The 25,107-nt window shown below is 43.2% G+C and overlaps 1 protein-coding gene across 1 annotated transcript in view; it reads left to right on the forward strand.

Annotated features, from left to right (window-relative positions):
- The window catches only part of DTD1 (D-aminoacyl-tRNA deacylase 1), a 171,549-nt gene that overhangs the window by 66,320 nt on the left and 80,122 nt on the right, over window positions 1-25,107 (forward strand). The gene's annotated exons all lie outside the window — the stretch shown is intronic.

A 25,107-nucleotide genomic window follows, 5' to 3' on the forward strand; every position in this document is an offset into this window, starting at 1 on the left:
CAAAAATTAGCTATGCGTGGTGGTGGGAGCCTGTATTCACAGCTACTCGGGAGGGTGGAGGTTGCAGTGAGTGGAGATTGCGCCACTGCACTCCAGCTTGGGAGCCAGAGCGAGACTCCGTCTCCAAAAAAAAAAGTATTTTTTATTTTTATTTTTTGAGATAGGGTCTCGCTCTGTTGCCCAGGCTGGAGTGTAGTGGTGTGATCATGGCTTACTGCAGCCTCAACCTCCCAGACTCAAGCAATCCTCCCATCCTAGCCTCCTGAGTAGCTGGGACTATAGGTGCACACAAGTACGCTTGGCAAATTTTTGTATTTTTTTGTAGAGACAGGGTTTTGCCATGTTGCCAAGGCTGGTCTCGAACTCCTGAGCTCAAGTAATCTGCCTGCCTTGGCCTCCCAAAGTGCTGGGATTACAGGCATGAGCCACCGTGGGTGGCCCAAAAAAGAAGCTTTTATTTAGCAAAGCAGAAACTGAAAGAAAAAGGAAGAAAGAAAACAAAAAGGCTTTTTATTACAAAAAAAATTATTTAGTATAAAGAGAGTTTAAAATAGACATCCTATCGGCTAATTTTAGCAACTTTGAGAAAATTGTGAAATATAAAATATTAAATAAATCCAGGGGATATATTTTGACTAGATAAAAATTAACCCTATATACCATAAACAAATTCAGAAGAAAAAAGTTAGGCTAGGAAAAAATATTTGTAATATTTTAAATTGAATTTTGTATTGAGGTTACTATAGGGTCACATGCAATTGTAAGAAATAATACAGTGAGATGCTGTGTACCCCTCACCCAGTTTCTCCTAACATGGAAGCATCTTGCAGAACCACAGATAATATCCCAACCAGGATATTGACAATGATTCTGCCTACCCACCTTTAGGCTGAGGTTCATTTTCTTTGCTTCTGTAGATGTCTTGTTGATCCAGCACTGTCTTGCCTCCATTTTTATACCTTTGTCAAAAACTAGTTAGACTTGTGTGGTCTGTTTGTGGGCTATGTTTTGTTCATTCATCTTTGTGCCTATCCCTCTGCCATTATCACTCTATCTTGATCACTGTAGCTTTACAGTAAGCCTTAATGTTGGGTACAGTATTTCCTCCCACTTTATTCTCCTTTGTTAGACGTGTTTTTAAGCAGTTCTAGGACCTGTGCCTTTCTGTATAAATTTTAGAAAAAGCTGTCTGTGTCTACAAAAAATGATGCTGGGAATTTGATAGGAATTACATTAAACCTGTACTCAATTTGCAGAGATTTAACTTTTTTACTGTGTTGAGTCTTCTAGTCTTTTTTTTTTTTTTTTTTTTTTTTTTTTAGACAGAGTCTTGCTCTGTCGCCCAGGCTGGAGTGCAGTGGTGCGATCTCGGCTCACTGCAAGCTTTGCCTCCCAGGTTCATGCCATTCTCCTGCCTCAGCCTCCTGAGTAGCTGGGACTACAGGGGCCCGCCACCACGCCTGGCTAATTTTTTGTATTTTTAGTAGAGATGGGGTTTCACTGTGTTAGCCAGGATGGTTTTGATCTCCTGACCTCGTGATCTGCCCGCCTTGGCCTCCCAAAGTGCTGGGATTACAGGCGTAAGCCACTGCACCCAGCCGAGTCTTCTAGTCTTTAAACATGGTATTTCTCTCCATTTATGAAACTTTTTTTAAACAAAGTAATAATATTTGGAATCCATAAAGAGCACCTAAAAATCAATAAGAAAAAAAAGGCTGAAGAGCCATAGGAAACGGAGAAAAGGCTGATAACAGGTAATGTCCAGAAGAAATATAAATGGACATTAAGATTTGAAAAGAGACCAGGCACAGTGGCTCATGCCTGTAATCCCAGCACTTTGGGAGACTGAGGCAGGAGGATTGCTTGAGGTCAAGAGTTTGAGACCAGCCTGGGCAACATAGTGAGACCCTGTCTCTACAAAACATTTAAAAATTAGCCAGGCATGGTGGTGCAAGTCTGTAGTCCTAGCTACTTAGAAGGCTGAGGTGGGAGGATCGCTTGAGGCCAGGAGTTCAAGGCTACAGTGAGCTGTGATGGCACCACTGCGGTCCAGCCTGGGTGACAGAGTGAGACCCCATTTCTTAAAAAAAAAGTTGTGAAAAGATGTTCAGTTTTCCTGATGATCCAGGAAATGCAAGTTATAAGCTCCCATGTTTTGCCTTGTTAGATTGGTAGAAATTAAAAATCAATAATACTAGCAATTTTTGTTGGCCAGGCTGGTCTCGAACTCCTGACCTCAAGTGATCTGCCTGCTACAGCCAGGCTGGTCTTGAACTCCTGACCTCAAGCGATCTGCCTGCCACAGCCTCCCAAAGTTCTGGAATTACAGGTGTGAGCCACCATGCCCAGCTGGGGGTTGGGGGGAGAGTATTTTTGGAAAGCAGTCAGCAAATGCTGAGTAACATCAGAACCAGACCTAACCTGACTGAGCAATTCCACTTCTGCAAGCTGCTCCAGAAGCACATACACATGTGCAGAAGGGTATTGGTAGAAGGATGCTCAATGCAGCGTTATCCAAACAACCAAAATGCTAATCAGTAGAGGAAAGGTTACACAAAGGGTGTCTTGTCCATAGTGTAGAATACTGTGCGCCAGTTAAAAAGAATGCGGTTGACCTATATCCTATGTGTACTGACATTTCCAAAGGGATAATAGGAGAGAAGTCAAATATTCCCCCCTCCTTTTTTTTTTGGTTCCACTTTCCTTTTAAATAGATATAAAACAGCCATCTTGTCAGTTCTGGCCTTCTTGTCACATTGTTGAATGGACACAGCTGCTTCAGATAACTCAGTTGTGGCTCAGGAGGTGAAATTACTGATAAATTAACTTTCTTTTTATGGCTCTTATCGCAAAGTCATTTATATTGCTTTTGTTGTGTAGTGGGAATGGGGAATGAGGGTCCAGGGCCTGGAGAGGCTGGGGTTGTGACTGGGGCAGGAACCACATGTCTCTGGTTATGCCCAGTGGTCTTGTCCTCTCACTTCCCTGCCCGTTTGGTATCCTACCCAGGTCAGAAGGACAGTGTTAACCTCTCTATTAACAATGGCTTTTCCTTTGAAAAGGTCTTAATAGGGCTGGCATGCTAGTTTCATGGGATGACCTAATAGGGCTGGCAACCTTGTTTTCATGATCTAGTTTGGTAGAAAAGTTTCATAGAAAGTGTCCATATAGCTGGGTGTGGTGGCTCACATCTGTAATCCCAGCACTTTGGGAGGCTGAGATGGAAGGATCAATGAGTCCAGGAGTTCTAGGCCAGCCTGGGCAACATGGCGAGACTCTGTATCTATAAAAAAATAAAAAATACAAAGTTTCCATACAATAGGTTATTAAGTACTTTGATCTATGTTCTTACCAAAATGTATGGCTCATTTAATTTAATAAATCAAATTACAGTCACGTGCCACATAATGATGTTTGGTTAACAATGGGATCCATATATCTATGCAGTGGTTCATCTATATATCCACATGATGCTGGTCCCATAAGATTATAATATTGTTTCTTCTATGTTTAGATACACAAATACTTACCATTGTGTTACAGTTGCCTACAGTATTCAGTAGAGTAACATGCTGTATTAGTTAGTTCTCATGCCACTACGAAGAAATACCCGAGACTGGTTAATTTATAAAGGAAAGAGATTTAATCGACTCACAGTTATGCATGGCTACGGAGGCCTCATGAAACTTATAATTGTAGAAAAGGCACCTCTTCACAGGGCAGCAGGAGAGAGAATGAGTGCCAGCGGGGGAACTGCTAGACATTTATAAAACCATCAGATATCATGAGAACTCACTCACTATCATGAGAATAGCATGGGGGAAAGTGCCCCCATGATTCAGTTACCTCCCACTGGGTCCCTCCCATGACATGTAGGGATTATGGAGATTACAATTCAAGATGAGATTCGGGTGGGGACACAAAGCCAAACCATATCACCTACTGTACAGGTTTGTAGCCTAGGAGCAATAGGCTACACCACATAGCTTAGGTGTGTAGTGGGCTTTATCATCTAGGTTTGTGTAAGTCACTTGGTGATGTTCACAAGATGATGAAATCACCTAACCATGCATTTCTTGGAATGTGTCCCACAGTTAAGTGATGGATGACTGTATTTATTTTTTCAACAATCCTTCAGAACAGAATTGTTTCTGTGAACAGAGTTCATGCTGTGTATGTCCTTTTCACTCTTTTTTTCCAAAAATTTTTACTGTGCATTCTTATTTAAGACCTATAAGAAGGAATAATACAATGAGTGCCTGGTGTATTCACCTCTGAGCATGAGAAAGTGTTCTTCCCACTCATAGAGTCTTCTAGGATGTTCTAATGATGAGGGGACCGACTGCCTTCATGCCCCTTGTGTTCCTGCTTTCTGATAGTATTGGCTTCTGGGTCTCAGCTCCATGCTGTTTCTTGTAATGTCCTCGGTGATGGGAAATTCTGTAGCAGGATTCAAGATTCTGCAGTGATGCTGTCCTGAATCCATGAGCAGATCTGTGTGGTGGTGGCCAGGGGTGATGGGGGCTGATTTGGGGAACGGATTTGGCTCAGGAACTCAGTTGAAGCTGTGGACACCATTTTAAGCACTTTGTATGTTGACTTCAAAGTTTTGGAAGCCTTGGAAAAATTTTAAGCAGAGAGATGACATGGCCAGTTTGCTTTTTCAATCTACAGCTCTGGCAGAAGTGTGGGGTGTGTTGTGTGTGAGGCAAGGGTGTGTGGCCCAGGGGCTCCTGCTGGTCAGTTTAGGGGCCCTGCAGGCCTCACCCTTCTCAGGCATCTAGAGCTAGGTTAGGGTCACTAGTTGCCTCAAATCCCATCTTCCCCCACCTCTTCCTTAAGGGAGACCTGGGTACACGGGGTGGGTGGGGTTCAGGGACTTATAAGCCAGTGGTCTCTAGTGTGGGCTGTCAGCAAAAAAATAATAAAAAGCCACCTGGAGGATGGAAAGTAAATATTACCACTCCTATTTATATGTATCTCGGACCATTTTATAATGTTTTTAGTGTGTGAATACCACGGAAGACATAACTAACTTATAAGTAGTGAATGGGCATTATGGGAGGAACATGCCCCAAATCTTTTTATCAGTAGTGTGGGCCATCACTGAGTTTGGAGACTGCTGCTGAGAGGAAGATGGGTTCAGTTGGGGCTGGGGGCCAGGGGGTCTTGGCAGTTGTGCCCAGTGTCTGCTTCTGTGACAGGCTGGCACTTCATTAGAGGCCCAGGCATCTCCAACAGCAGCCCTCAGACAGATGGCAGCAGGGCACCTGCCTAGTGCTCCACTGGTGGCTGGCCTGCCTCCTGGGATCAGCCCCGGCTCTGGGGAAGCTCTCTTCGGGTATCCCCTTGAGGAGTGCCAGCTGTGGAGTCAGACCTGCCTTTCCATCAGGCTCAGGAGCCTGGTGGTTCTGCCATGGCAGTTTCTCTAGTTTGTGAGTTCCAGGAAGAGTGTGGGTTACTCAACTTAGTTACATATTCTTAGTTTGAATGGTGTCCTGAGTTACAGTTGACACGTGGCTCTGAAACGTCTTTGGCATTTAGGACCGCCATTCCTGAAAAGTAGCAGTCTTTAGTGTTTGACGAAGTACCCATCCTTTACAGCCTTGTTTGCAAGGGTTACTTAGTCATCTGAAATGTAAACAAAATACAAGTCAATTTTTATAGCCTTGTCAATAATGCTTTACAAAAGAATGTATGTGGTCTATAGGGTTTATTTTTTCTCTCGCATGTTACACACAAATATATCTTTTTTAAGTTTTTATTTTGAAATATTTTAGATTTACAGAAAAGTTGCAAAAATAGAAATGTTGCTGAGAGTATAGAGAGTACCCATATACCTCATCCAGCTGCCCCCACTGTTACCCCCACAACATATTGTCAAAATTAAGAAACTGACATTGGGTACATTACTATTAAACACATATTTTTGGATTGAACGAGTTTTTCCATTTATATCCTCTTTCTGTTCCAGAATCTAGTCTAGGATCCTGTTTCAGGATCTGCCACATTGCATTTTGTTGTCAGTGACAGTTTCTCAGCCTTTCCTTGTTTTTCACCACCTTGACAGTCTTAAGGAGGACTGGCCATGTACTCTATAGAATATCTAGGTCCAAGGTTTTTCTAGTGATAGACTATGGTTCTGGGTTTTTGGGATGAGTACCAAAAAGCTGAAGTACTCTTCTCATATCGTGTCAAGGGGTATGTGACATCCATGTGACATCCCTGGTGATGTTAACCTTGATCACCTGGTTAATGTAATGTTGGCCAGCACTCTCCATTGTAAAGCTACTATTTTTCTCTTTTCCTCCTCTGTTCTTTGAGAGTGAGTCACTAAGCACAGTCCTTTCTTAAAGGGGTTGAGAGGATTAAGCCCCATCTCCTGAAGTTATCTACATGCATTATTTATAGTGGCAGGACACCCAGATAGATTTAATTGCAGATAAACAAGAAATTTTTTTTTAGTGTGTGTCCTTGCAGTATCTGAACTTCACAGTTAATTAGACGTCCTGTATTTTGTTAAATCTGGCAACCCTATTTGGAATTCTTCTGTAAGAAAGATTTGTCTCTTTCCCTTGATGTTTGATTTTGAGTTTGATTTCACTATCTTCTTGGTATAGCTTTCTTCCTACTTTCTGTCATCCTTCAGCAGAGTTTGATATACTTTAGTGATTGCACTTTCTCTACTTAATTTTTTTTAAAGCAACATGGAAAATAGTTTTGTTTGCTTCAAAAAAGGAATCAGTTTATGTGTGTGTTTTAATCAAAAGATTTTTCTCATTATATGAGCCAAAAAGCACATTAGTTTCCAACCCTATAAATGAAACCCAGAGTTGAAGAAAACAAGGGATTTGTACCGAATTTCTAAGTGCAGATTGTGGGAGGGTCAGGGAAGAAGGCGCTGCTCCTGGAAGCAGCCCCAGGTGACTAAAGCAGCAGCCAGCCAAATGGTTCCATCCAGCCTGGCAGTATGAGGCACTTGTGATTTGCTTATGACCCATGACTTCCAGCAGGTGTGAGAGAATTCTAAGTGGATGTGGAAACCAACGAGGGCTAGGTGGTGGGGATGCCAAAGGGATCTGTGTAGTTTGCTTTTAAAAGGAAACCCGACCTCTCGTTTCATGAAGTGCACCTAGCCCATCAGATGGCATTGCATTTCATTAAAGCAGCCATTCTGCACCACGATTACCTTGAGTGTTTTGTTCTCAGCAGCTGGTACCCATCAAATTGGGGCCTGCTTTTCATCAGCAGCAGGTGTTCCAGGAAGCAGCCAGGGACTGCAGAGTTCAAAGATGGCTCAGCTCATCCTGGAGAGGAGACCACTGTTGTCTAAGCGGCCCCGACGAGCCTTTCCAGAGCTGAAAGATCGCTGATGGGCCAGGCAGAGAGGAGGTTTTGGGACTTGGGAACCAAATGGGGCTGCTCTGCTGACAGTTCCCCTCTTATCAGCTTACTTGAAAGAAGGCACATGAGAGGGCGTGTGTCCCTTGAAGGGAAGGCCCCCCCTGGCATACAGCGGGTGTTTTTTTGAACATTTGTTGATCCAATGAAGGCATTTCTTCATTGCCCTGCCACACGTTCAGGTGACTTTCAGCAACTGTAACATGGATCCGTCTGCCTTATGAACTGACCACCAGCTTCTGTGTTAATGAGTCCAGTCACTTGCCGCTTCTTACCTAAATCTGTTTGCCAGGTTTCCACAGAAAGCCCCCCACCTGAGCGCCCTCTCCCTTCTCCCCACGCCTCTGCCTCTGGGGCCAGGTCATTTCTCTTCTATCTCTGGCACCTGGCGCATTACTTGACCTGCAGAAGGCCGTCATCAGATGCATAGGGAGTATCTACCTACCTCAGGTGGGAATGACTTGCGTATCCCAAATGAGAAATGCTTATAGGTGTGAAGGTGCCCAGGGCAGTCGTTAAACTGTCTGCACATGTGTATGGCTGATAAATGTAGACAGAGGCTGCCAGTTCTTTTTCCAAAAGAAAACAAGATGCATTGCTTTTAACATAGCTTCCTGAAGGTGTTACAAATTTCAGTATTTGGTTCTTGCAGTACTGTTGAACAGAACAACATATGTTTGTCCATGTGTTTATATATTTTTAAGATACCAGATGTCTGTAGTACCAGTTATTATCTATTTTTGATTTATGTTTTGAAACTTGGAAACACATTTTGGGCTAGTATGATAGCATGAGTGCTGAGTGCTACCTGATTGTAGGATATAGTTGGACAAGCTATTTTGAATTTTGAATTTTCTTGAGTTTCTGTTTATGGGATGTCATTGTGTTACACACATGATAAACAGGTCAGTTCCTAACAGCTCTAAAAAGGAGCAGACAGTTATGTTTCTGTGAGGATTTTGGCATGCAAGTGTAATGCTGAAGAATGGCAGCTGAATCCTGCCACTGTTAGGGGTGAGAGAGCCAGGAGCCAAGCAGTGGGACGGTGGCACCATTTGAAGACCTCTGTTGTCGGTGAAGTTAGCTTGACCCACACCTGTGGCAAGGCCCCATCCTGAGTGTGAGAGCTTCTGGGGCCACCACTGCCAGTGGTCAGGGGATAGAGACTGAGCCCCCCAGTCATTACTGTGAGGTGTTTTCTTCTGCATCTGGAGCCACAGTGGCATTGCTGAGTGAAATGAGCTACCAGGTTCTCATTTTCACGCAGCTCATAGTCCTCTCTGAACTGCTCACTGTTCTTTCTTGAGGAAACTAAATAGCTTAACTTGCCCTTTTCCAGATTTTTCTGCCTCTCAACTTTTAGAGCTGAATGTGAGGTCATTTAAAGGTTTTCTTTTCAGCTTTAATGCTATAGAATTGGACATTTTTGCAGCTGTGGCTGCCTTGCTTTCAGAAATTTGTTTCTTCTTATTCTGGCTAACGAGCATCTTTGAGGTGCAAGTCTCGCCCAGAACAGGCATATCTGAAAGGCGCAGCTCACCTTGGTGGCTTGGCTCCATCCTCAAAAGGCAGGGAGGGCACTTTATAGAGCACTTGTGTTCAAGCTTCCTTAGGAAGGACCCCTTTGTGGACTTGTAATTATATCTGGACTGTAATAGGAAACATCATGAGCTGCTGTTTGACATGGGGACCAGGGGGTAGTGAGGTGAGTAGGAGTGTATGGGAAGGGGCGTCTCTGAGGCCACTCCTGAGGGGCCTTTGGCCACACAGTGTGGAAGCCGTAGCTCTGGAGTCAGGGTTTGCCAGCAGGGTCCCCTCCCACTGGTCAAGGGTCTGCCCTTGATGCTGCCTGATGCCCTCTCCTTGAGAGTCCTGTCCCTTCCCTCAGGTCAGCGACTCCCTCCAGGCTGTGGACCTGCATGAAACTGAAGGCCAGGTATTTCCGCCTGAAAGTTGGCCCGTCTTCGCATTCCTCGGCTGAGCTCCTCTTTCTCCTGTCATGTGCAGGATTCTGTCATCGGATCAGGCTCTTGGGATCTACCCCCTTTTCCTTGGCTTTCTGTTCCTCATCTGTAACCAGGGCTTGTTCATCCACATCTTGGTGATAATGAAAACAACGAGTGACCACTGTCGACTGAGCGCTTGCTCTGCTGGGCCTGCCCTTAGTGCCTCACTCACCCCTCTCCCCAGCCTCTAAAAGTTAGGTGCAGATGACCCAGATTTTCCATTTTGTGTGTGTGTGACTGCTGAACTTGAGGCCTTATCACTCCAAACTGGGTTATTCTAATCGCTCCCTGGGGGGGCCTGCATGCCAAGGGTTTCTGTACTGTGTCTTGCATACCGTGGCCTGCTTAACATTTCTTGAACGCTTTGATCACAGCAGTTCTCTCCACAAGTCTTTGCTGGCTCCAGTTCCATTGGGGGTAAAGATCAAACTTCAGGCGAGCCAGGTCTGTATCTCCATTCCTGTCTCTGACTGCTTCCCTGTAGGGATTGTCTGCAAGCGCACACCTGCATTTTCTTGTCCACAAGTCTATGCTCTAACTCTGTCACCTGCATGGCTGCAAATTAGTTTCCTTCTTCCTGCCCTCCTCTCTCTAGCTTGGATTTTGAATTTGAATGACAGGCATGGGATGTCCGTGTGTGTGTACTGCTGATGTGTACAGCCGCTTGTTAGCGCTCTCATTGTCTTCAAATATAAGTCATTTTGGCTGGGTGCGGTGGCTCATGCGTATAATCCCACACTTTGGGAGGCTGAGGTGAGCTGATCATTTGAGGTCAGGAGTTCGAGACCAGCCTGGCCAACATGGCAAAACTCCATCTCTACCAAAAATACAAAAATTAGCTGGGTATGGTAGTGCACGCCTGTAATCCCAGCTACTTGGAATGCTGAGGCAGGAGAATTGCCTGAACCCAGGAGGCGGAGGTTGCGGTGAGCCAAGATCATGCCACTGCACTCCAACCTGGGTGACAGAGCAAGGCTGTGTCTCAAAAACAAGCAAACAAATGTAAGTCATTTCCATTTGACTTCGCAAGAGCTCATCTCTTGTTCTGCAATTAAATTATCAACTTCTTAAGGCAAGAACCAGAACTTAAAACTCTGCCACAGCTCCCATTGCAGTGCACAGAGTAGGCAGTCAACAAATATTTGCTTTTGATTAGAGTTCTAAATAAAGTCGTTTACTCAGAATAAAGAAGCTTTGTGTCACTGGAATGAGAACATGGTGTTGCTGTTTCTCCTGCTCACATCCAATCTTGTCGTTCTTCATTGGTTCATGAGAGGCTAAGAGCAAATCAAGCCAATGAACAGAGAAGCCATGGAGTGAAACCTTCAGAGGTTTCTGTACATCCAGACAGTGAAAACATTGTCATCATCATCAGTATCATCTATTAACAGAAAAACGTGAGTCTCAAGTGCTAGTGGCATTCATAGTGAATTATTTTGTGTCATTTCCTTTAGTGTTTGTCCCATGGTCTCACTCGGCAGATTCTTGGGTGTGGTTGTGGATGACAACCTCATGGAAATGGAACTGAGAGATGCCTTGTCAATCCTTAGTCAGTGCTCTTCCAAACAGTCACCACTGTGCACATGCCCTGGAATCTGCAGTCTGTGGCTCTGTTGCTTAGTAGAATAAAGGCATGTGGATGGAGAAAGGCTGCCACTTCACATGACATTCTCATGTAAGGGGCCTCTTTCTCATTCTCTAGTATTTATTTTATCTTGAGACCTTGGTCTCATTACAGTTTAAATTTTATTCTCTTACTTTAATGGCTTATTTAATTGAGAACATTTCAATGAAAAAATGTTTAAAACATTGTAGTTGTAAAGAGTCTGGGGTCATGTGGAGGTTTTAATTGATCCCTATGATGAACGAATATAACTCCCCAGTGCAGGGCCTCCTTTTCATTATTTCTCAAGGCCTTTATCCCATCTCCATCAGCACAGAACAGCTTGATGTTTTTTGGCCAATTGCACTCTGAGTTATTCCACTTTTAAAGCATTGACTTCATAACCGAGAGGCTGAAGCCAGAGTAAGCTGGATAAGTTACTCCTGTGCTATTTATTGCATAAAGCATTAAAAACAGCACTAGCATGGTCATCTGTTTTACTTTTCAGAGGCTCTGTCGTCACTTTAATTGGTTGTTGTTAGAGCAGATGTTTTAAAAGGAATATTTTGGCATGACTATATTTGCTTAATTTCTGATGACTTCCAGGACATGTATATCTACATTTACAAAAACAAAACTGTGGGCTCTGGGAACAGAGCAGCCCCCTTGGTCCTCACCAGACCTGGGCCTGGAGAGAGAAGTGAGGTTGCTGGGGCAAGAAGTTTGAGGGCAGGAAACATAAACTTGGAAAGCTGGGGCCAGTGTGCAGAAACTTCTCCATTTACAGTCACCAGAACGTTCAAGAGCAACCCAGATGTCAAACCACCTTGAAATACAGCTTTTAAGAATGCAAAAGCTGGCTGGGCGCAGTAGTTCATACCTGTAATCCCAGAACTTTGGGAGGCCGAGGTGGGAGGATCACTTGAGCTCAGGAGTTCAAGACCAGCCTGGGCAACATAGTGAGACCACATCTCTACAGAAAGTTAAAAAATTAGCCAGGTATGGTGGTGCATGCCTGTGGTCTCAGCTACTCAGGAGGCTGAGGTGGGCAGATCACTTGAGTCCAGGAGGTCAAGGCTGCAGTGAGCAGTGATTGCACTACTGCACTCTAGCCCAAGTGACAAAGTGAGACCCTGTCACAAATAAAAGAATGTAAAAGCTAAGTCATCACTGTTACAAGACAAAGAAAATCTAAAAAAAAAATCAACCTGTTTAGAGATAGCTTATGAACCAATTAAGTCCTTTGCAACCTCAGTACCTTTGTAAAGCAGTTAGCTGACTTCAGACTTGGACATGATGCTTGTTTCACACGCCATAGCTAAATAAATCTAGTGAGTTTGAATAGCTGTTTTCAGTTTTTTTTTTTTTTGAACTTAGGTATTCACCAAAAAGCTTATCAATACTAATTTTCAAGAAAAAAAGATTTGTTTCCCTGTTTGGGTCAAACTATATTTCCCAAATTGGTATTTTATAGCAGTTTCCAAAATGATATCCTAACTCAGTATTTTGAAGAATTTTAGCTTCAGAAAAATTCTCTAAGAATGAAAGGATTATTTTATGGGTCTTACATTCTTTTATACTATTCAAGTTATCTTCTCTCCCCTTTTCAGAGTTTGGATAGATAGGGGAACTCCATTGGTTAAACCTAAAGCAGATACCTAACAAGTCAACATCCTCATTGTAAGTGGTCCTGCTGAATTCAGTAGGGTCTAGCAAACTTCCTTTAGTTAATTAATACATTAGCTGATTTGGGGCTGTACCATTATGGTTGTTTGTTATGATAAGCCAGACAGGTGCTGTTCAGTTCATAATTTGGCTTCCTAGATGTAGAAGTCTCTGGCTTCTGAGCCAAAAAGCGAGCGGGCCCTGTCGTCCAGCTGGGTTCTGCTTCATTCTATGCATGGCGGTACTGAGCACGGCAGTGGTTGGGTACATAACAAGCGCTCAGTAACTGTTTATCGAATTAGTGAATTGCAGAAAGAGTTAAGTGACCAGATGTCATTCGTACTTATGGAGTAGCTTATTGATGGAGTGCCATCTGGTTTCCACAGTCTTGTTATTATCTGTAACTGTTAATTGATAGCCTAGCTGTTTAGTCTGTCCAGTACGTTCAAGTCCCAAGTTGAAATTTTGAGGTTTTCTTGGATGTTAGTGTAACTTTTTGTTTTCATTTGATGTTTTAAACCATTTGAGATTAATTAATGTTTTTTCCTCATATTTTGTACCCACCTAAACACCTTACAGTTAATAAAATGTTTAACCTTTTCTGGCATGAAAAGTTCTACAAGTCAAAACACATGGTAGAATGTATCTATGAATCATATTTTCTTTTGTGACTGCTACTCCTTTTTACAAGTTATTGGGAGAGGGAATGGGAGGGACTTAATTCTTCCCAGATTCCTGCTCTTATATAATGTAAAGGGAAAGGCCTAGAGTGATGAAAACTTTTCTTGTCAAGTTTATGATTCTTGACCTTTTTAGAATGGTGTCTGTCTCAGTTGATTAGAAAAATAAAAGAACAGTTTCTTTGAAATACTGTAACTCATTATCTTCAAAAGCACTTCCACTCTTTAAAGCCTGTTTATGTCTAAAATGACGTTTAAAAAATACCCCTACAGGAGAGGGAAAATGGCATTTCTAGTTTGGGCTCCGGGGAACAAACACAGAGGTCTTTTTACCAGTCCTCAGAGAGGTAGTTGTGTGGCTGTGTGTGCCTAGAGTGTGTTTCAGCCGAGAGTCCCACAAAACCACCCTAGCAACGTTGATCTGATTAGTTTTCTCTATAAATTGTGTGTTGGCCCACTACATAAAAATGATTGTATCCATTTTAGAGAAAAATGTTTCTCTAAAAAAATGAAATAAAACCCTATGTTAGGTTTTTTTTTATTTAGAACTAACAATTTAAAAACTTTATCGTATTTTTCTATTTTGTTACAAACCATTTCAGAATCACCTTTTCTTAAATGACCAAACCAAATTTCTCAGGATTACCTTTTTTCCTGTAATTACTTGCTAAATTTCTGTATTTCCATGTGGATTTATATATCCTACTTTGGTGATTTTTTTTCCAATTTACTAACTTGATTTGATATTAATATACAGAGAAACTGTTGTGAGTGAAACATTCTGAGCAATAATAATTTTATTGACTTGGAAGCCTGGCTGTCTTGATTTCCAGTGTTTGCCTGCAGTGTTTAAAGTAACTGACAACCTTGAGATTATTACCAAACGTTTATGATTTTTTAAAAAGCAGGAGAAGAGGTAGAGAGGGGAATGGAAAAAATGCTGTTTAAATTAGAAAGTGCTTGTAGCAGTTCCATAGGGAGGCAGTTAACCCAAGTCACTTAAAATATGGTCACAATATTGAGAGTTAAATAATTTTACTTGGAGATGACTTCAAGAACAAATATCAAAAGGTCCAAATGAACTTAAAGGTACATCAAAGGGATTGCAGGGCAGCATGCATAGTTTCAAGAGTTACTTTGTGGAGGGTCGTTTCTTCTGTGGGTTTACCCCCAATTTGGGGCCACATGTGACCTCGTGACTCCAGATTGATTCCTAGTGCCTCTGTGGACAAGGCCAGATGCTATCTCCTCTGGGGGAGCTGATGCCCCTCCTCTGCTGCCCCAGTTAGTGCTCACCAAGCAGTTTTGGAAGTCAGCTGGCCTCCCGTTTGTCACAGGGGAGCCCTAGACCATGGTGATGGAAATCTGCCCCTGCCTCTGCCCCTGGGACCACCCTGGGCGGAATAGTGTGGGTGCCTGTGCAGAGACCTTTCAGCCTTTGCCTGCAGTTGTGCTGGTGGAGACCCCAGTCCCAGCTCCTGGGAAGTGAATTCTGTGTGTGTCACATTGGTCTTTAAGTCAGGCCGTCTCTGTTAGTTATTTAGTGCAGCATAGCAGGTTACTCCCAAACTCAGCAGCTCAACACAACAATAAACATTTTTTACACAGTTTCTGTGGGTCAGGAATTTGGACCATTGAGCCCAGGTGTTTCTGGCCAGGGGTGTCTCATGAGATTCCAGCCAAGCTGTCGGTTGGGGCCTCAGTCCACTGTAATTTGGACAGGCAGGAGCGCCTACTTCCAAAGTGGCCCACTACAGAGGCTGGGAAGCTAATGCTGGCTGTGGGCAGGAGGCCTCAGTGTTTTGCCACATGGGCTTTTCCACAGGGCTGCTTGAATGTCCTCACAACATGTGGACTGGTTTCCCCCAGACCCTAGCCTTGGAAGTCCCATACTGTCATTTCTGCAGCATCCTGTTGGTTATGTAGGTGAGACCTACCTGACTACATGGGTCATGAATACCAGGAGGCAAGAATCACTGGGGACCATTTTGAAGTCTGGCTGACACACAGTGGCAAACATACCTTCCGGTTGCTGGATCCATGTTGTTGTCATCCCTTTGTATGGCTGGAGAGGAACAAGATGCTCAGGGATTTTGGGTGCCATTCTTGAGTTATATTCTAGGGAGCTTTCGTAGGTGGCTGCCTGGGCATAATAGAGGAAAGCTGTATCCTTGCCGAATGTCTCGGGGAAGCATTTTCTTCAAACTTTGTACTCTTTAAATCGATGATACTTAATCTTGTTTTTAAAAAGAAGAAAATAAGATCACCTTTAATTCTAACCTTCACATTACCAAAATGGTTTTAGTCTTTTTTCTATGTAGTCCTTTTTTCCTATGGCTACATATGTGTATATTTACACATATATATGTGTAAATATACCTATGTGTATATTTACAAAATGGGATCACAACATACTGATTTATAACCTAAGTTTTTTATTCCTAATATTGTGAATATTGGTATGTTTTTGCATACCTTGAAATAATCTTTTCTGACCTCAATTTTGATGGCAGCCTACTATTCTGCCATAAGACATATCATAGTTTATTTCGCAAAATCACTGTTTTTGGATTTTGGAGTTATGCTCTAGTTTTTCCTCTTAGGAGCAGTGATTTGGTGAACTGTACTGTGTACTAAATCTTGCCATGTAGCCCAGGTTGATGCTTGGTGTAAGTTCCCAGACCTGTAATGCTGGGGCAGAGAATGCAGACGTGTCCAAGGTTTCGAAACTGCTTATCAGGAGCTCCTCTGTGATGTTTGTATGTTGTACCCTTAACTGGCAGAGTTTGCAGGTGCCCCTTCTCCACCTTGGAGTCAGCACATCATTGTGAATCTTTGCCAATTTGGTAGAATAAAAAAAATGAGGTGATAGAGCAACTTTATGTGGAGTTTGCCTTGTTTTTTTAAAAAAGTCAGCTATTCCTAATTGTCTAAAGAAATTAGGTCGGGGGTGGGTGGGGAGTAGCATGTGCAGATTGAATTGCAACTGCCAGGCAACTCAAGTGGAAACCCAAGCAGCCTCCCCTGTGAGAAGCTGTTTTCTTCGCCCCGTGGTGTAGCCAATAAATTGGAAAATTGACCGTTGTGTGTTTGAACCTTCATTTCTCTCTACCCACCCAAAATCTCAAGGTTCTGCTGAGCAGCAAGACAGACAAGAGTAGAGTGCACACACAACTGATTTATCTTCAGAGCATTGAAGACCAGAGATGTCCTGCCTGTCTTCACCGACGGCTGCTGCTTGTAGGATCACATTTTGGTCCTACTGTTCTCAGCTCTGCCGCTGGTTAACTTACGGCTCAGTGACAAGCAGACTTTTGGATCCCAGTCTGGTGTTTCACACTTGTGCATGTGCTGGAGTAATTCTCGTTCGCCCTTGAGTAATTCCATATCAAGCCCCCCAAAAGGGCAAGAAAGGGAAGGAGAAAGGAACTCACATTTACCAGCTCCTAGCTCCTACTTGCCATGCGTTTCTCTTGTTTTTATTCTTACTGCCTCCCACCCCCTAAAAAGAAAAGAAACAGGTATTTCCTATACATTATTCAGGTGACAAAGTAATTAATCATTTATAAATAACATACAGCTGAATACCTTCTCTTGTGAACTTTATGAGCAAGTAAATATTTTCTTATTTGACGCTTTTGTTTCCTCTGCTTGAATTCAAGAGCTTTACAACCCTTAACAGCCCAAGTGCATTTGAAATGGTTTGAGTTTTCACTATGTTGTTTCTACAGACCGAAAGAAAACATGCACAAGTTTTTCCATTGAGTAGATAACATGTCACTTTTTTTTTTTTTAATGGACTGGAGCTGTGACTGTTCAACTTGTTGCTGAAGAATCCGTGTTCTCTTGTGCAGCTCTGAGTTATGTAGGAACATTTCATTGATGAGATGCTCCTAGTTTATGTTGCTGAATTTTTTTCTTCCTCCCAGAGCTGTTTTCTCTTATTTAAGAATACTGGACACAGAGAACTGGGGAGGGGTGATCGAAACTGGCTAACATGCCTCTAATGCCCATCCTGTGCTGAGCAGAACGCTTTGCTCTGATGTTGGACGTGGTGGAAATCTGCTCCCAGGGAATGCTTTTCATAAGCCATGGGTGTTCAACAAACACTGATTAATGCAGATGTTTACTTTCCAGAATGTCTAGAACCTTCCACCGATACAGTTTTATTAAATTCCCCCCACACCTCAAAAGAGAACTGCTTCAGTTTACTGATGCAGAGGACACAGGACAGAGAGGCCGGGTCAGATAAGAACTAGGTCCCGAATTCCCTCTTATTTTTCTCTCTTTACAAACTTCTATCCAAATACAACTGCAAAGACAAAGTTCGGGACTATCTACACAATCTTAAGCAGTAATTTGAGAAATGGAGTTGCTTCTTTTTAAAAATTAAACCTCAAATCTCCTTAGTGGATACACAAGTGTGATCTTAAAAATGCTTGGTGAGAGGAAAGAGAAGAGCTCACTTCTACAACACTGCACACCTTGATTCTTTGGTTTCTTGTGGGATAAATTAGAAATGCAGGTTTCACTGAGATTTTTGAGACAACAGAATATTGCCCAATTTAGTTGGAACATAAAAGAAAGGCTTAGAAGAGAATTTGAAACCAAGAGGTTCACTAAATGCCAGCAGGGTCAGGTAGGTCAGCAAATAAGAGAAATTAGTGAAACTGCTTGTGTACTGGAGCGACCTGATGTAGATAGCCTCAGGTTGATCAGCACCTTGAGAGCACCTGGGGCCATGGGGCCACCTCCCAGCCCTCTGTCTGCAGGTGCACCAGCTCAGCCCCTTAGGTGAGAGGAAATAGAGCTGATTTTATGAGGCCTCTGGGTGAGGGGTGGACTGTTAACACCTCCACTGGTAATTCAACTTTACTGTCCAGAAATTGTTCTTCATATGAGCTTGCATCTTTCTAGGTTAGCCCACTGCCTACTTTAACCCCACATCTCACTGGACATGTAGTATCTCTTGAGTTCTGATACTTGTCATTTTCTGGAAACTCGTAATATAATATTTTGAAACTTGATTGCAGGTGAGACCATATTATAACTGTGATCTATTCTAAAATAAAAGATCTGAAAACATATCAGAAATACACTTTTAGGATTATAAAATGGACATTAGCTAAATGTTCAATGTTGAAATGAAGTTCAGGTGAGCTGTTTACCCTCTAGGAAGGCAACATTTTACCTTTTTGGTTCCGCATTTGTTTTCTCTCTCTACCTCCCCATTCCTCTTCCGCCCCTCGTCACCGCCCTTCCCCTTCCCTTCTTCCTGCATTGCCAGCACTACTTTTTTTTCTCTCCTCCCCTGCTCACCCCACATCTATCACATTCCTTGATAGAGAGTTGATTTTCTTCTCAGTATGTCGTAGGCTTAGAATCAGTAGACCCTGCCGGACACAGGCCTTCTCCTCACTCTTCTGGGCCTTGGCTTTCTAGGAGAGCTCTTTTCTCCATGTTGTCTGGTCATCCATGAGATGGCTTATTAGGAGTGGAAGAAAAAGCTAGTGAGACCCTGGGTTTATGTCAGCAGCTGTTTTTTGACATTTCTATAGTATTCAGAGTTAAACCCAGTGTGAGCCACATCCTTAACCAGGTCCATGAGTGAGCCAGCAACTTATTTCTGGTTTTCTCAAGACCATCCTTTTGAGTTGTGAAAGTGTTTCTTGATTTACATTTTCTTTGATTGCATCTGAAAAGGCCTGTTGGCCTGACAACCGTTGCTATGGGAATAATACTCGTGGTTAGTGCTGTTGGCAGTCACCATTATCAAAAGGATCAGGTGCCTATTTATTTATTCATGGTGTGGAACAAGGTTCCCTCATAAAGCGCATGAACCTTGTTCTCTCCCACCTTATTATAGTCTGAGGTTTACATGACGTGCATCCAAACTGTAGTAGTGATTTTAATTTGCCACTAGTGTCTTTAATTTTCTAAGGAGTCTGGGAACTTGAGATACATTTTTTGGAGAACAGATATTAAAAGTGAGATTTCAAATAATTACCCTTTCTGGTATGATTTATATGTAACACTGATCTGCCTGATTGTCAGGGGGAAGAATAAACTGCTGTTGAGAACTGACCTAATCAAACTGGCCATATTCAACTCCTAGATTCTTTTTGGTAGGTAATTATCACTGCTAGATGTTTGAGGTGGGTGAGGGCTGGTTGTTCCCCTCACTGCCAGATGTGATGGAAATAAGTAACCAAATTCTGTTCTACAAGATTTATTAAAGAGACATGAATTAATAAGTAAGCCCTAAATATTTCCTGCAACCTGTTCTGTTAGCTTGCTGAAGCCGCCTTGCTCAGGGCAGATGCCACATCTTCTAGATATAGGAGCAGGAGCTGTTATCTGTTACTTATTGATACACAGTCAAAACAAAAGTCTCTCTATGGTGGTTCCTGGGGATGCAGTAATAGCTGGAAGACTTTTATGGTTCATAAAATTGGGTCTCCATTAGGCTCTCAGAAGTCTCTGATCCAGCATCAGTATATGTATCATTGCTCAGGAATTAAACTTTGGACACCTTCCCTAGGTGTTGTAGAGACTATAGACCTAGGTAGATTTATATACCTTGTTTATGCTGGGGAGGGGAGTGTGCTTCAAATATCATAGCCAATCTACATTTCACATATACCATTAATTTCACTGGTGAGAACTCATTTCTAACACCCATTTTGCAGATTATCAAATCACTAATTTTATTCAAGGTCTCACTGTGTCACCTAGGCTGTAGTGCAGTGGCACAGTCATGGGTCACTACATCCTCAATCTCTCAGGCTCAAGTAATCCTCCCCACTCAGCCTCCTGAGTAGTTGGGACTAAAGGTGTGTGCCACCATGCCTGGCTAACTTTTTTTTTTTTTTAATTTTGTAGAGACACTCTTTATCGCAGTGATTTTTGTTGTTGTTGTCTACGTTTTTTTTTTTGTCTCACTATATTGCCTGGACTGGTCTTGAACTCCTGGGGTCAAGTGATCCTCGCATCTGGGCCTCCCAATGTGTTGGGATTACAGGTGTGAGCCACTGTGCCTGGACTGAACACCTACTCAGAGCTCCATGCCATGGTCTGGGTAACTGAAACCTCTGGTATCGCTGCCTCTGGAGCATGGCTCCTGATTCCAATGTGGGGTGCTCACTCCTGTGGTGTGCAGGCCAAGGCCTCCGGGTCTCTACTGTAGGGAGATAGCAAAGCAACCACATAGCTATTTTCTTACTGTGGTCTGAGACAAGGTGACCTTGAACAGGCCTCATTTCAGGTGGTTAAAAGTACAAAATAAAGCCAGCTCAGAGTGGATGACGGGTTAAACTTTGGTGGTGTCATCTTAAAATGGTTCCCTGAATGAGTGAGTTTATCTGTATCACAAGGACAATTTTATGAACCATAAAAGTCTTCCAGCTGTTACTGCATCCCCAGGAACCACCACAGAGAGACTTTTGTTTTGACTGTGTATCAATAAGTAATTTGGTTCAGAATAGTTTTTTGCCAGTCCTTTTCTATAAGTCAACAAATAACCACTTGCAAGAAATAAGTGTTCTCTGCTCTTTATCCCAGTGATTTGGTGTTGTTGTGTGTTTCTACGCCGGGTGAGTGGTTTGGAGCTTTTTATCTGAGTTAGCCAGGGTTAGGTGGTCCTGAGTACTGAGCCACACACCCTCATGCAGGAGACTGCTGACTGGGGATGGGAAGCTGTCATCTCAGGGTTCAGATGCCAGCTGGGCACGCTGAGCTGTCTGTCCATTTGGGACACTTTATAAGCAACTGGATTCATTTACAATCTGGTTTGCAGGCAAGGTGTGCAATTATTTTAAGCATTATAATGTGAAAATCAGATGAAGCCCCACAGACACTTTTTATGACAAGATGTCATCCACTTGAGCCATCATTAATTTGTCTGGATTGCACATATCATTCAGGTTTATCCCATTGGAAATTCTGTGGGATCCACCAAGTGTTTTTTGGAGGAAGGTGTTTTACTGGGAAGTTTTTCAATATGAAAATGAAACATCATTGTCTAGAGAAGAACAAGGACAGGAATTAGAATGGGCTTTTTGTCAGAAAGCATGTAAGCAGGAAGAGAGTAGAAGAAAATGTTTCCAGTGTTGAGAGAAAAAGGCTGCCAATTTAGAACTCTAAATCCAGGGAAGTTATCCTTTAGAAATGAAACAAAAACACACTTCCTCAGACAAACCAAAACTGAGGGGATTCATAGCTGGCAGACCTGTCCTGCAAGAAATGTTAAAAGAAGTTCTTCTGGTAGAAGGAAAATAATATATTAATAGGTTAGAAATTTGGATCTACATATAGAACAGAAGAGCGTCAGGGAAAGATAAATGAAAGTAAAATAAATTCTTTTATTTTTCTTATTCTTACTTGACTCAAAAGTTAATGATTTAAACCAATCATAGTGATGATGTCCTGGCGATTGTGGCATATAGATAAGGGAGATGAGTGGCAGCGGTGCCACTAGCCATGGGAGGGAGGAACTGGGAGTGCTGTTCTATGGTACCTGCCCACAGGCGTTAACAGTACAGTGTTATTTGAAGGTGGGCTTAGATGAGTTACAAGTGTGTATTGTAAGCTCTGGGCAATCACTGTGGATTTTAAAAAGAAGTATAATTGATCTACTGAGAGGGGGAACCCGTATTTGTGAAGGTGTATAACCAGCCCCTCATATGCTCATCTCCTCCCATTTTAGGCAACAGACATTTCAATTACCTCTTTCAATTCTCCATCAGGCCACTACTCTGAGGGTGATATATGCGTGATGTGTGACCACGTGATGAGAGATTTCTTCGCCCATTGTTGGACATTGTGCTGTAAACTGTGTTCCTTGCTTTGAAGAAATGTAACATGCTGTCCCAGGTGGGCACAGTTTCTATTGTTTTAATCCGCTAATAGTGTCTTGAGCATTACCATATCCCACCCAGTATGCAAAACCCAGTCCAGAGTAAATGTATGTTCCTGTTAGGACCCATGTGTGGCCTCCTGAGCGTAGAAGCAGTGGTCCCATGTTCTCTGTTGTCCTTGGCAGCTGTGTGTGGAACCTTCCTCCCTTAGCTGTCTGTAGTCTCTTTCTTGCTGGTAGACAGGACAATCCTTGACATTTTGTGCCTTAGAGCATGCAAGAGGAAAATGTTGACAGTCAACTCATCTCTACCTTGCCATAGCTCCCCTGTCTATTTATTTTTTGGACACAGATGGCTGGCCCAAGCGAGCACACCCGGTATCCACTAGTTGGTTTCAGTTACCTTCTGTCCTGGAAGAAGGTTCTTATGGGCATCAACATGTCTGTTTAGCTCCTTAAATTACCATAGTGGTTTTCATAGGTTCATGCCCCATGTGGGTATACCCTCAATAGCCCTGTGTTCTGTCTGACCATGTGGCAAGCCATGGCTACTGCCCATGAATATGTATATGCTCAAACTTCAGGACTCATATTGTTGCCTATTTTTTTTTCATTATGAGGAAAACAGTTTACAGATTAGGACACTGAGCTGATTTACTCTTAACCTTCTTTAATCAGAGTTTTCCCATTAGTCGGTTGTGGAGTTATGGACTTCCAAACAGAATGCTGCCCATCTATCTTGGAGTGCCATTTGTAAACCAGGCAGCTTTTTGTTGGTCAGTTGTGAGTTGGTCATAGGGCACTGCGCATGTGACAGTAGGGTCTGGCAGCTTTTCAGGTGGTTCCAAAGTTGGCCCTAGGTGAAAATAGACTACCTGTTCATGGATACAGTGAGTAGCTCCTTGAGTTCCTCTGTTAGCATATTTCTGCGTGACCATTTCCATTTTATTATGTGACTCTTCTGGGAACTGCCTTTCTTATTAGAGTGTTTCTCTGTCAATATTGTCTAAGACATTATGGGTATTTCAGATTTCAAGATTATTTTATGTCTTTCAGTCATTGGGGCAATTTTCCTTAGTACCCAACAGCAAGCCAATAGTCATTTCTCAAGTGGCATATACCCTACCACTATGTTTAGAAATGTTCAGGTCTAAGATTCCAGTGCTTGCTGCTGGCTGGTAGTCGTGAGCTGTGCCCTAAGCTTCAGTCTGTGTAAGTGCAGGTTGAAGACACTTCCAAAGTCATATCTGAGTGTGGATCATAGGGCCCAACAGGCTTTGACTAAGCCACTGCTTTTTGCAATTCAAAGATAGCCTGATGCAGTTTATGCTCCCATTCAACTGTGACCTTCTTTGGGGGTAGTTTTATGGTTAGGAACTAGCAGTATTCCCAGAGGTGGGATACGCATGCTCCAGAATTCGAGCAAGCTGACTGGGCGCCGTGCTTCTTGCTTGATTCCAAGGACAGGCAATGGCAGCAGGTTCCTGCTCCCTTTCTGCCTGCAGCCTTCCCAGCCTATTTCCTCAAAGCCCTGACCTCTTGTAACTATGGTTTTTTTTCCCCCTCTACTTAGATAGGTATCCTGGAGGGGATAAGAGTAGGAGCAATTCCCTTTTCAAAGCTCAGATGAGGCTCTGCAAAGCCTGGAGAGTAGGCCTTTCCCTGGAAAGTGGGCCTTTGTTATGGAGATGTGGCTATGTGTATTTCTCAAGGGTTGCTCTTCCCTCCTACTAGAGCTACATGAGGGTCTTCTCAGCAATTCATTGTGAGAATCTGGTCCAGTTCCTGTCTGGAAAGATCCACCAAAGTATGTGGATCTCCCCACTCCTGCCTCCCCACCCCACCCCTGCATGATGGGCTCCCAGGAGTTTCTCACTTTCACACTAGTTCATGCTCACCTCCAGCAGTTCACCAATGACTTTTTTTTTTTCTTGAGATGGAGTCTCACCCTGTCACCCACACTGGATTGCAGTGGGGTGATCTCAGTTCACTGCAACCTCAGCCTCCTGGGTTCAAGCGATTCTCGTGCCTCAGCCTCTTGAGTAGCTGGGATTATAGGTGTATGCCATCATGCCCAGCTAATTTTTATATTTTTAGAAGAGATGGGGTTTCATCGTGTTGGCTAGGCTGGTCTTGAACTCCTGACCTCAAGTTATCCACCAGTGTAGGCCTCCCGAAGTGCTGGGATTACAGGTGTGAGCCCCCACACCCAGCCCCAAATTACCATTTAGATGTTCCTTTCAGTTTATGGCTCCAGAAGCTTCTGCCACAGCTAAGCAGATCTCAACTGCCACTCTGGATTTGCTTGTCTCTCCAGATTTCAAGGTGTTGATTTGTCCTATGATCTTAGTTTATTGATGGGTTCAAGAAAAGTCTTTAATTTTCAGTTTGTCCAGCCTTTTCTTGTTATAAGAATGACAGTGACAACTCCCAAAATCTCTACATGTTGGAGCTAAAGTCAGAAGTTTCTCAAATCCTGTTGTAAGTGACTGTGCCTGAGGGCTCAGCCCCACTAAGGCACAGTTTTGTTTTTTTGCTTTTTTTTTTTTTTTTTGAGACGGAGTCTCGCTCTGTCGCCCAGGCTGGAGTGCAGTGGCGCGATCTCGGCTCACTGCAAGCTCCGCCTCCCGGGTTCACGCCATTCTTCTGCCTCAGCCTCCCGCGTAGCTGGGACTACAGGCGCCCGCCACCACGCCCGGCTAATTTTTTGTATTTTTTAGTAGAGACGGGGTTTCACTGTGTTAGCCAGGATGGTCTCGATCTCCTGACCTCGTGATCCGCCCGCCTCGGCCTCCCAAAGTGCTGGGATTACAGGCGTGAGCCACCGCGCCCGGCCTTTTTTTTTTTTTAATTAGAGATAAGGTTTCACTGTTACCCAAGCTGGAGTGCAATGATCAT

This window comes from Gorilla gorilla, chromosome 21, assembly GCF_029281585.2.
Source record: "Gorilla gorilla gorilla isolate KB3781 chromosome 21, NHGRI_mGorGor1-v2.1_pri, whole genome shotgun sequence".
Classification (NCBI taxonomy): Eukaryota; Metazoa; Chordata; class Mammalia; order Primates; family Hominidae; genus Gorilla; species Gorilla gorilla.